The sequence below is a fragment of the Mastigoproctus giganteus genome, chromosome 8 (assembly GCF_048544385.1).
Source record: "Mastigoproctus giganteus isolate SK-2022 chromosome 8, ASM4854438v1, whole genome shotgun sequence".
Lineage (NCBI taxonomy): Eukaryota > Metazoa > Arthropoda > Arachnida > Uropygi > Thelyphonidae > Mastigoproctus > Mastigoproctus giganteus.
The window spans coordinates 201820354-201834074 of record NC_143582.1 but is presented as its reverse complement, the minus strand read 5'-3'; the positions used below and the strand labels follow the sequence as shown (position 1 = coordinate 201834074).

Here is a 13721-nt window from a genome sequence, read left to right as displayed (position 1 = left end):
GGCAACAGAAGGAAAGAAAACAGTCTCACTCCTCCCAGTCGTCTTCTAATCGTGCTCCTCAGCACAGGTGGACACAAGAATGGTGCTACCACATTGGAAATCTGATGGATTGCAATAAAATCTGTTTCCTATTAGTCGACAGATCCTTCGATTCTCCTGCACTGAAATTCTTCTGGTGTCACCAGAAGAATTTCAGTGCAGGAGAATTGTAGATATTGCTGCCAGCAGCGGTCAACCATTCGAGTATCACGACCCACACGAACGCGATTTTCCGTATTAGCCATCCAACTTCTAAAAGCCCAATGACCCGACCCATTCCACAGACTGTCATAGCTGTGGTCACCTTACGCGTGTTAAAGGCATTACACGCTCATTCGCTCATTGCATACACTCACTGGATAAAATATTAGATACCTTATGCAACTTTCTTCAACAGATAATTAAATGTACGGTACGCAAATGTGTTTTCGCATGGTATGATCACAAATTCCTTGGTATCAAATAAATACTGCACGCTTTCCTCGAGTCATTGATGGGAAGTTCCTGGGCTTCTTAGTCGAAAGGTGTTATTTTTGGAGCACGTTTAGCGAGAGCCACAAGTGCGAAAACAGAAGGACTGTTTTCTGGTGTCACGAAAGCAAGAATCATTCTCCAACAAAAAACAATCCAGACGGCCTATTCTCTTGGAATTAAAAGACTCGCAACCGAACTACGCGGTAGGAGTTGAAGAATCTGAAATTTGGTAGTCAGGTGCCTATACTACTACCAAATCCCACTTCTTTCTGTTAAAAGAATAAAGATTCGACAGGAATGACACCAAGATTCCCAACATCTACTCTGGCCGCCTAATTCTCCACATATGAATCCAGCTGGGATCTGTTAAGGGCAGTTCAACTTCGCAGTTCTCTAACAATACAGCAGCTAACAAAAATCCTGATGGACGAAAATCTGGTTGTAAACTCCCTCAGACACCTAGTGGAATTCATGCCACAACTTGTGGACTGTAAATCGGAAAAAAGGTGGCCCTACTAGATATTAAATAAGGGTTTCTAATTGTTTGGCCATTGCGTGTCTTCAGATTCCAATTATTGGACTTTGTAGCGTGCCGAATGCTTATACTTGCTGTTCAATTGATATTCAATTGATACACGCTTGTCAAAAGAAATAAAGCTCCTTAAAAATGCGGAAAACCAGAAAAAATAATCTGAATGCAAGAGAGAACACCCAAATTACGAAAACAACTCACCGAATCGAGCACAACCCACAAGGGATTCAGTAACAGTTCCTTCCATCAGCAGCAAAACTCTTTTCTGGCGTACACCACTGAATCAATCTGTAAGTTAATCTGCCATCGTGTGAGGCGAATAATTTTCATCTTCTAATTGGCAGCTTATAATATCCTTCTCTCAAAAGATCATAAATACTTTTTTCTTCATTGGCATCAGTATTCAGTCTACTTCTCATCATGGGATGACATTAGATGAGTTGCTAGGTTACAGAGAAGAAACTATCCGGCCAATAACCTCTCATTAAGGTATCAGCTTCTGCAATGAAAAGAGAATGCAGCGAGAGGCTTATGTCCCATCCAAGGTCTCGCTGATTATTATTCTACACTCGGACTGCTGCCTTGTCAACGCTAGTTAATTAGCCTCAAGCTCAAAGGGGACTTCGGCGACCAATTATATTCCATAAATAATTATGTTAGTCTCATTTTTCCACTGGAGGTTTAATGGATTACTTTAAGGGAACTTGAGTTTTGGTTAATTTTGTTGTTGGTTAATAGCACTGTCACACCGATGACTACTGCTAAGTGTGAAAAAAAAAACAAAAAAAAAAAGAAATGATTTTTCTTACACCATGGCCTAGTTATTTGGTCTCTGAGAGGGTTATATGAATTCCAGTAGGAGCTTTTCAACCTGGAAAACAAACTGACCATAGAATGCAAGCAATTTCGACATGATAAAAGCCTCAACGATATTGGCCTCAACTTTGGCCCATCTCAATTCCAACCTCTATCAAAACGAGATAGTTCTATTGCCATTTCAGCCAAAAACAAAAGCGACCTGCTAATACGCTACTTTTCTTCTAGCTCTGCTATTGACGATCTTGGTAAACTTCCTTCTACTGTTACCAGTACACTCCATTGAAGGTCTCCTGTGTTCTTCCGTCAAAAAGATGTCAGAAGGATTTTGATGAATCTTGATGCAAAGAAAGCTCCAGGTCTTGATGGTATTTCTCCACTTTTCTCAAAACCTGTGCTCCTGAACTTACTCCTGTTCTGTGTCGCCTTTTTGCACTTTCTCATTCCAAAGGTGTTTTTCCTTCTGCTTGGAAATTGCTCATATCCAGCCAGTTCCTCCCATCCAATTATCGCATTGCAATTACTTCTACTCTTTCTGAAGTAATGGAGAAATCAATTAACCGCCAAATCTTAAACTATCTAGAAACCTTCCATCTGACAAACGATCTCCAGTATGGATTCCGTCAGTGTCGATCCACTGGTGATATTCTGGCTTATGTTACCCATTTATGGACTAATTCAAGGGAAAACTTTGATGAAACTTAGTCAGTTGCTTTTGACATTTCCAAGACTTTTCATGGTGTTTGGCACGAAGTCTTCTAAACAAGTTTTCACCTTATGGTTTGCCAACTGTTTTTGTAATTGGTTACCCAGTTTTCTCTCTGATCGTTCACTGAGGGTGATGGTAGATGGCTCTCTGTCTTCTAACTTCTCCACTAATGCCGGTGTCCCCCAAGATTCAGTTCTTTCCCCCACTCTTTTCCTCTTATATATTAATGACCTTCTTCCATTGACTGGAAATCCTATCCCTAGTTTTGCTGATGATAGCACATTGCATTCCACTTTCCACTTTGAGAAACCTGGTCCTGCTCAATCAGCTTCAATTTCTCGAAAATCTGCTACCAATTCCTCAAATGCCGATCTTCAGGTAATTCTCCAGTGGGGCAAAGACAACTTAGTTGATTTCAACCCTTCTAAAACTCAATCTTGTCTTATATCTCCCAAAAAGGATTCTTCTGCTGCTATGCTTATCTTTGGTGACACTCCGATTTCTAGGCATGATCAAGCTCATTACAAATATTGCTTCCTCTGCATTTAAAAACTGGGTTTTTTTCTTTAAATCTGCCTTACCATGGAACATTATCCCCGACATCTGGAGCGATGGCCCCAAAACCTCTCTCAGGCTTCTTGATTCCATTCAGAAGAGGGCAGTTAGGTTAATTAATGATTCATCTCTAACAGAGTCTCTCCACTCGCTGTCTCATAGACGCACTGTTTCTGCTGCATGCCTCTTCTACAGATACTTCCATGGGCACTGTTCTTCTGAATTGGCTTCTATAATTCCCGCTCTCTCTTTCAAAACAAAACACGTTCCGCCACCAGCCAACATCCATTTACTGTCCAACTTCAAACCCACAGAACCAACTTTTCATCTTCCTCATTTATTCATTCAACTGCCGTTTTCTGGAACAACCTTTCTTCGTACGTATTTCCTGAAAATTACAATCTACAGAAGTTCAAGTGCAATATCAACAAATATCTTCTTCCGTCTTCCCAACCTCCAACCCAAGCACGGTACTAAGTACTTTAGGTTCCAATACCTCTAATGCTAAGGGTTTTCTTTAAAATAATCGAAAGATTAAAGTTCGTCCTCGTTTTCCTCTCATTTTGAAAATCCATGAACGCGAGAACACAACTGCGTGTCGAGTTAATAAAACTCCATTTGTAATCTGTAGAAGCAAATCCTCGCCAGATTAAAGCTTCAATTATCCGAGCCCGCGAGATTATTGGGTAAAAGCTTGGATGTTCTGAAGCATCCTTGCGTTCAAGGGCAGAAAAGATAATCGGATTAGTACCTGGTTGATGGTCAATTTGCTTGCTGAGTGAGGTTCGCTTACCCATTCCAGAGAATTCACAGGACAACGGGTAAGAATACCAGTTGCAGAGCTCGCACACAACTGCCTCAGCGAGATATCTAAAATGTGAAATAAGACAAGTCCAATTCGTCTGAAGATCTCCCGACTCTATTGTAACTTAACACCATGTTCAGTTGCGCTAAATTGCACCACTTACACAAACTCATCCATATCGGTTTGTTGCGATATATTCCCGGCTTTAATATAATAATTTTTACCTAAGTATATAAATAAATTATAATATTAAGTAGAAAAATTTGAGGCCCTTATCACAGTTGGTACCCGGGGTAACATCCTAACAGTCCTCTCCTTTTAAATATAAATTAAATTATTATTAAAATGCCTCAAAGTGTACAGTCCAACACCTGAGACAATGTCCTGGAAATTCGCGAGAGAAGTATAACGGTGAGGACTCTAGTCGGACTCGTAAATCTGAACAATAGGAAGAACTCTCTTCAAATTGAAATTATAAATTTCTTAACAAAATTTTTTATAAAGTTCAAATTTTTATTAAAAAGTAATAAGTTTTTAAAAATTGACTTTGCATAATGCATTTTATTTTGTGTTCTTAATCTCGATAGCTATTTAAATGCGTATCAGTTGTAAACTCCTTTTCTATTTTTCTAAGATAGTGCTTTAAGAATTTTTAATTGTTTGTTCAATTGATGAATTTTTTTCACTGTTAATAAAAAAAATGGCAGTGAATTTTCAGTGATTAATTTTTATTTCATGGTTAATTTTTAATTTTATTGTTTTTTTCATGGTGAATTTTTTTTTGGATTTTTTCATGGTTAATTTTTTTTTTATGGTTAATTTTTTTGTGGATTTTTTCATGGTTATTTTATTTTTTATTTTTCATGGTTAATTTTTTTTTGTGGATTTTTTCATGGTTAATTTTTTTAGCACTTCTATTATTTGTCAGTTTCTTATCGTGTGTTTTTTTGCCATTGCAGCTCTTCCTGTATTAACTTCGTTAATTTTCTGATAATTGCAATTCTTCTTCGTAGATGACCACGTCTACTTCCGCACCTTGATGAAGCGGAGCCATCCAGCTGAGGGACTGACCTTTCACCCCATTAGGTAACTTGATATTCTTTTCTACATTCCTTCTGACATACCCAGTGGAAAGGCGGTACTATCTGAGTATAGGTTTTCGAGGAAAGCGAATTTAATTGCCACGCTACAGACGCTTGCGAATTATCGATTATTAGGGTCGTCGTCCTTGTGAAATTCCCCTGGAAATCTACTTGATGGAACTGCGTTTTTTTTGCAGGAAAAACAGCGCTCCGATGCCAAATTGTGCATATACTCGACCCTATCAGGTTTGTGTCTACCGATCACATTTATATAATTTGGTTTCTGCAATTTTGTTTCTTCTTAATTAACTTCTGCAACGCAAGCGTGAAGTCTAGAAATTCTGAAAGGAAGTGGGTTAAATGTTTGGTGGAATAGGTTTCATTACGTTTCGAGTTTAATTTTATCCATCCTCAGTGATTATTAAGTTGGTGATATATCGACACGAGCTGTCAGCAATAGTGTTTTGATTTACCAATTAGAGAGCAGTCGTATTTATGGTAGAGCTCTTGAAGATTCGTGACATCAATGTGACGTCACAGTTAAAACTTAAAATCCAAATTATAAAAAAAAAAAATTACTTTTCTTCACTTTTTTCATTTGTGCATAAAACATTTCTTTAAACTTATCCGTTTTATTTTTCAACTTATATACTCCATAATATCCTTGTAATTGAATTGTATGGATTCGATTTCTGAAGAACACCAAATTAACTTTGAATACTGTTGATTAATTTAGAATTATGCTAAAGCACTTGCCATTTCAAACATGCATTCCATGGTCGGGGTGAATGTTTTCTGAGGTAAAAGAATTCGAGTTTTTGGAGGAAAATCATGCAACTGGAGATCAAAAACGAAATAATTCGTGAAAAAAAAAATATCTGATGCAATGGAGGTGAATGGGCTTTTTCTGGAACGATTGCTACTCAGAAACTCCTCCAGGTCACCTGGTGAAAACGCGCGCAACATCTGTACTAAGAGTGCATCGTACTATATCTTTCTCGAAAGTCCACAATCCGTGGCAAGAAGACAGAGACCCTAAGAGTCTATCGTACTATACCTTTCTCGAAAGTCCGCAATCCTTGGCAAGAAGACAGAGACCACATCCAATCCATCGTACTATACCTTTCTCGAAAGTCGAAAATCTTTAGCAAGAAGACAGACCATAGCAATCATTAAAAAAAAAAAAATCTACCATCTTGAAAATTGAGTGTTTCTAAATAACGTCAGCAGATGGTGCCATGTGGGTTCTCAGTGTTGCCTACAAACTTCGATTAATAATAATCGCATAACGTGTTGATTTTGCGGTTTTCATTTGAATGATCTTTGCACATATCAAATTACCCTATGTTGTCCCAATTATTTTGTTAATATAGTGTATATATATTAAGCAACACTACGTTTCGGTGAACCTACCCAACCTTTATCAGGTGTTTGAAACAAAGAGAGCTTATAAGATTTTTACGCTTTTCACCGCTCACCCCCGATGAGCACCCCCGATTTCAGGGGAAGGACTGTGGAACCGGTATTGAATGATGCCACATTTCAAAATTTTAATCTGGTCTCGACTCCTGTCGACGACTTGAGGAATTTCTAATGTCCTCTTCAATCGAGACTATAGTTAGCTTATCTCAGGCGGAAGTAGCAGGGTTTTCTCCATGAGTGATTCCCAGTTTTTCAGCCCGCACAACGTCCAAACCATCCCATAAACATACACATTTACATGCATAACACACTATATGGATACAAGTTACGCTTGGCAGCCATTAACGTATTTTTTCAACTATTTTCATCAGCGTGTTATCACTGGAGACCATCTACTATGAAATGAGAGACCAGCTGGTCCTGAAACAGGCTGTCATTGCAGTGGTAACTTAAATAAACGGCCATTAACCTTCTGACGAAGCGATCTGCTCGAAAGAAGTGCAATATCAAGACAACTCGTTGCAAAGGCAAGTTTGTTCTATTGTGGTAAGATCTTTTTGAGGGGTAGGGAATGTACCAAATCATTAGACATTGTTTACTTCACAATTACAAAGTGTGAGCAGAAATGTTCGGAGGTCTTTGTCGAGCGAAAGCGGCAAAGAAAAATGACGGCGCCACACTTTCAACAAAGAATATCGAAGAAAAATTATCGTAATAAAACTATCGATCAAAGAGAAGTGGCCAAATACCATTTTTTGTTACGAGTGCATGTGTTATCCTGAAAGAAACCTCTCGCCTGATTAAAATTCGAAGGATGGCGTTCCGCAAGAACAACTTAATTACCTCCGCTCTCCTAGCGCCATTCCGCCGTTCACCTTGAAGTGCGTGGATACCGCGCATTGATCAGTTCGGCGCTTACGGTACTAGAAGCTCATTATTTCGACCAGTACGGTTAACCGAAGTACTCTTGCTTAATCCACCCACGTGAGGCTTTCACTTAACGCGTGAGGTTATTGGACTCTCGAAAACACTTATTAATTACAGTATACGACCGAGAGGGAAGGGGGTGCGGTGGTTTCCCGCCTACTGTAGTCGTCGACAGACGAAAAACGCAATTTGCGAAGTTCTGGTGTCTATTGTATCTTCGGGTGAGGCGACTAAACTTTTTAACAGGCAGTCTTACATTCGTTAAGCTGGACTGGTTGTAACTGGGACTAATTCGGTCAAATGTCACGTGTGTTTACTAGGCCGTTGGACTCTGAACTTTTGATCGGGCCATTTGCTTACTTCCTGTAAAGGACGGAAATAGCACAAGTGGTCGCTAATGCGCATGACTTTTCCTATTTCCGTCGATAACACGAATTAATGGGGAAATGTCGGCCAGTATGACATCCAGTTTTTGTTGATTGACAACTGAAATTGTGTTGCTAAAAATATCTTGGATGAATGATGGGAAGGGTTTTTTAGTGAGCAGAGAAAATTAATGTCTTTTTTATTTCATAATTTTGAGAAATTCTGTTGTTTGGTGTCATAAAAACAAGACAGTGTATATTTTAAACAAATAAGAAAGTTGTGAAATAGGTTTTATTTTGACACTTATAAAAGTTAACACTATTGTGTGCAACAGTAGAATTGTTATTTTCAGAGAAACACCAGAAGTGGCATTACTTTGCAAACAGTCCCCGTATATGTCTTTTATTGTTCTGTGTTCTTTTCATAGCAACACCGAAATGTCATTACTTTGTAAACAGCCCTCGTATATGTCTTTCATTGTTCTTTTTCAGAGAAACACTGGATATGGCATCACTTTTTTTAAACAGCCCTCGTATGTACAATGACAACTTAAAATATGGGATGGTTATTATAAGTTAGAACCCACGAAAATGCGAATAATCGAGCAAAAGAGTGCTAGAGACATTAAATTTAGAAGTAATTTTTATTCTCTGACGTTATTAAATTTGTTACAAAATATAAACCGTGATCATATAATGGAAGATGATCAAGCGTGTTCAAAAACACTGCATGCAGCTTATTGGGGACGATGTCGGAAATGATGCAGGGTAGGTTGCATTTCAATTCTTCCAGAGTGTCTGGCTTATTGTTATAGACAATAAGCCAGACACTCTGGAAGGTGTCCCTGGACTATGTCAATTTACTCCTGATAGGTATGGTTTCTGAATGAAGAACGTCACCTGCAAATGTAATGTCTCTAGCACTCTTTTACTCGAAGTTATTCCATTTTCATTGGTTGTCATAAGGAACTCGTTAGCAAAGACAGAAGCGGTTAAAAAAAGTCCTAGGTAATCTTATCTAGATGTATATTGTTTGAATTTTCTTTCGTTGGCCCTTTTATTTGTTTAGGTATGCGATTGAAAGGAAAGAAGAAAAAAAAAAAAAAAAAACACTTGAGCCGGACGTGATTCGAACACGCAACCTTCTGATCTGGAGTCAGACGCGCTACCGTTGCGCCACCAGCCCTGCCTTAATCCGTTTCTTAAGTAAGTCTAATATAAGGAAGAAAAAAGGAGATTACAAATTTTCTCCCCCCTGACAGATTTCCTCCACGTGATCGTTAACAACCATGCCAAATTAGAACCATCAAACCCCTCCCCATTATGTTTAAAATAGTTCATGAACCTTCCAGAAACTTAGGAGCCATCCATTGTAAACACAATTGCGAATTTTGACAATGCATTGTCAAAACTATATGGAAATCCTGGAATTTGGCAAAATGAACCAAACTTACCACAAACTGGTTTAAAAGGAATCCACACTACAGGTAAGGAGATTAATGAAATACAGTAGATGGAGGTTAGGCGTTGAGTTTAGCTATTTCCAACCTTCGAGTAGAGAACAGAAGTTAATAGAAAAAGTTCGGAGGACATGCAGAAGAGTGGTACATGGATCCCATCGAATACTGTCAACCAGGAGTTGGGGAAAATCATCCAAACTGACAAGGATGATAATCGTTTCTTAATAAGTATCAATAAATGATTCTTTGGAACATGCAGATGTCCAATTTCCCTTGAAACCAACATTCCGTTATTTGTGAGCGACTCTTTCAACTTTTGTTGGACCTCCAAAATGTCATCAGTTCTCTTCCCTTTCAGTTTTATATTTTAAACCTGTTTTAACGGGCTAATGCTCCTTGAATTACTTCCTCCACGTTTCCTGAGGAAAGAAGGAAGGAGTTTAAGGCTCATGACTCTACTGATATCGAAAATACAACAGACAAGCCCTTGGCATTCCAGCGAACGTTCTCTTGAAGGATTCCAATATGGCTGAAATCATGTAGGATCCTATGAAATTCTCTGTGCAAAATGTAACTTCGGTTTATCTAGAGATATGGTACTTTGGACGTCCACAGTTACGCACTATGGACACTTAATTATTGACAATTATTGAAAATGATAATCTCGTGGACGTTCACACCTCATCACGCAACGAAAGATGCAAATTATAAGAAAATGGTTTTCTTGATTTCAATTATTACTAAATGTGAGTGATGTAAGGTACGGCTAAACTGAAACGCGAATCTTTGCTTACCAACGCCTTACAGTATGATCCACAAAGCATGCAGTGGCAACTTCCTCTTCTCCCGTTTAAAGAAAGCAAGAAGGTCTCGTCGAGAAGATCAATTCCAGGCTTGTCGTTGTGTTGTTCAACTTTAATTTGTCTCGCCAAATCAGACTATTAATCAGACACTCTACACGGAGATTTTAGGAAGACTTCGCCAAAAAATTCGAAAGATGCGGCCCAATTTATTGTCTGATAAGTGGTTTTCCATCACGACAATGCGCCATGTCATTCCTCTGTGCTAATGAGATTTTTTAACGAAGATCAACATTTGAGCACCCGCCTTATTCTTCAGATATGGCGCCGAGAGACTTTTTTTCTGTTCCCGAAAATTAAAATCTACCTCAAAGGAAACTTGACTTCTTGGCAGACATTCAGAAGAACACAAAGCAGAAATCAAAGACGGTTATCTTTCGAGAACTTCATTGTTACTTTGGATCCTGGAAAAGGCAAATGAACCGCTGCTTCTTCTCTTCTGTTTCCTTTATCGGGATACTTATTCTTACATTTCGCTTGAGCCTTATCTTCCTTCATGAGATCCACTTCTTTCATTATCAAAAGAGTGATTAAAAAAAAATTTAAAATTAAAAAAAAAAGAAACCAAATGGCCTGGAACAAAGAAGTTTATATCAAACGACCACCACGTCTTCTGTTCCGGAGGAGAAGAGAACACCAAGCAGACGTACGGCGTCGCTTTCGTTGTCCACAAACAACTGGCCAACAAAGTCACCAGTTTCACCCCAATATCGGAACGAATCGCACTACTACAGCTAGCAGGCAACAAGATCAACCTGAATGTGCTCCAGGTCTACGCACCAACAGCGGACAAAGACGATCAAGAAATTGAATTGTTCTACGACAAGCTAAGCAACACTTTAAAGTCGCTGAAGAAGCACGACATGACGGTCATCCTCGGTGACTTTAATGCCAAAATCGGTCAAGGAAAGCTACAAAACATAGTCGGAGAACATGGCTTGGGGACACGGAATGAACGAGGCGACAGACTCGTCCAGTTCTGCCAGGAAGAAAAATTTAGCATTGCCAACACTTGGTTCAAACTACCACCTCGACGACTATACACCTGGACCTCACCACAAGACTCTGACAACAATATCGTCAGGAACCAAATTGACTACATCTTAATCAACATCAGATATAAGTCAAGTGTCCTCAAGGCAAAAACTTACCCCGGAGCTGACATATCATCAGACCATAACCCAGTAACAGCAACACTACGTCTCAAATTACGAGCACTCAAACGCACAAGCACAACAAAAAGAATCGACCTGGAGAAACTGAAGAAACCGCCAACAGGCGACAAGTACAGCTTCATCTCAACACTACAATCCGATCGATCGAAGCAGTAACAACAGACGTGCAAGCATTCGGGCGTTCACTCAAACAGTGCATCAATGAAACAGCAGAAACCCTGCTAGGACATCAGGCGTCGAAAAAGAAACAACGGTGGATGACCCAGCACATACTAGACCTGATGGATGAACGGAGAATATTCAAAAGCAACAACAACCGGGAAAAATACAAAGAAATACAACAAAAGATCAAACAGGAAATCCGGAAGGCGAAGGAAAAATAGATGGAAGATCAGTGTGCAGAAATCGAAGACCTAATCAAGAAAAATGACAACTATAACCTGCACAAGAAGCTTAAAGAAGCTGGAAACATCTACAAACCGGCTCCTATCCCAAGCTTATATACGGACAACAATCAACCTATACTAAGCAAACAAGGCAAACTCGACACCTGGAAGAGCTATATATACAATCTGTTCGGCACCAACAGAAAACCGGCAGAAACGCAACAACAAACACAGGAAGACAATCTCCACATATTAACATCTGAAGTGGAACATGCCATCCGAATAACAAAGCCAGGCAAGGCCTGTGGACCTGATCAGATTCATGTGGAACTGCTGAAACAACTAGACTACAGCAATATCCAACAACTAACGAAATGGTTCAATCAAATCTACAACAACAACGACATTCCATCCGAATGGCTCCAATCCATCTTTGTGGCCCTACCAAAAAAGGCTACCAACCGGAAATGCGAAGACTTCAGGCTGATCAGTCTAATGAGCCAGGTGCTAAAAGTCTTCCTCAAGGTGATTCAGCAAAGGATAAGATGTAAGTGCGAAAGTGCACTAGGAAACACACAGTTCGGATTCTGCAGGGGACTAGGCACCAGAGAAGCAATTTTCTGTTTACAAATATTGCTACAAAGGTGCTATCAACATCAAAAAGACGTGTATATATGTTTTATTGACTACGAGAAAGCCTTCGATTCAGTAGACCACGACCGCCTAATTGACCGACTGAGAAAACTTGGGCTTGAAAACAACGATATCAACTTTATTACAACTCTCTACTGGAATCAAACAGCCCGGCTTCGCTATGACAACGATCTGACAGACCCAATTCCAATAAAAAAAGGCGTCCAGCAAGGCTGTCCATTATCTCCCATTCTTTTTAACATCTATTCCGAAATGATCTTCGACCAAACACTGGCTGACAAGAACATCGGCATAAAAGTTAACGGACATTACATCAATAACTTAAGATATGCCGATGACACAGCACTGATAGCGGATTCAGAACAAGATTTACAGACCATCTTGAACGAAGTGGACATAGAAAGCCAAGCATGGAGGCTACGAATCAACAAAAAGAAAACAAAGGTGATGAAGGTCAGCAGGACTGCAAGCAAAATCACGATCAAACTAAACAATGAAAAATTAGAGCAAATACACCGCTTCAAGTATCTCGGAGTACTCATTGATGACCAGCTGAACCATGAGGCCGAAATCAAAAGCAGAATTGAACAAGCCAGGCAGGCATTCACCAAATGGAGAACCCTCCTCATCGACAGAAGCTTGAACATCGTGCTCAAATTACGCACATTGAAATGCTACATCTGGCCAATACTGCTCTACGGTGTAGAAACCTGGACTCTAACATCAGCCACTACAAAAAAGCTCCAGGCCTTCGAAATGTGGCTCTACCGAAGAATGCTGATAATTCCGTGGACAGCCAAGATAACCAACGCACAAGTCCTGCAGGACATGCACACGGAACGGGACCTGCTCAAAACCATCATCAGCAGGAAATGCAAATACCTAGGTCACATCGCAAGGAACCAACAAAAATATCACCTACTACCACTCATCCTGGAGGGAAAGATCGAAGGCAAGAAACGCCCAGGCAGACCGAAAATGGCATGGCTAGATAACATCAACACCTGGCTTCACATGACAACAGCACAAATTCTACACGCAGCGCTAGACAGAGAACAATATCAAAACGAAGTCGCAAACGCCATTCGGCAGCATTAAAGAAAAAGATTAAAAAAAAAAAAAGGATGCAGAAAAAAACTTCTTTGAGCCGGACGTGATTCGAACACGCAACCTTCTGATCTGGAGTCAGACGCGCTACCATTGCGCCACCGGCCCAACCTGCAAATATTCCTTAAGTAAAACTGATAAAGAATTTTATCCAAACCCACAGGACCGCAGGACTTATTGCAACCCTATTAAAAACTTGGAATAAACCCACTACCTGTTTTATATCACAATTTTTGTTCCCCCTTGTCCCATTCGTCAATAACCCCAGGGGCTGCTCACATCTGGTGAGAATGGGCTTGGCACACCCAGGTTCCTGAGCTGGATATCATCTTTCTTGGTGATTCCCTTTTCTC

General features: G+C 39.7%; 2 non-coding genes across 2 annotated transcripts; both read right to left on the bottom strand.

Annotated features, from left to right (window-relative positions):
- Positions 1–8840: 8840 nt before the first annotated feature.
- Positions 8841–8912, bottom strand: TRNAW-CCA (transfer RNA tryptophan (anticodon CCA)). The gene has a single exon. It is a non-coding gene; the product is annotated as a tRNA-Trp (tRNA).
- Positions 8913–13404: 4492 nt separating this feature from the next.
- On the bottom strand, positions 13405–13476 carry TRNAW-CCA (transfer RNA tryptophan (anticodon CCA)). The gene has a single exon. It is a non-coding gene; the product is annotated as a tRNA-Trp (tRNA).
- Positions 13477–13721: the final 245 nt, after the last annotated feature.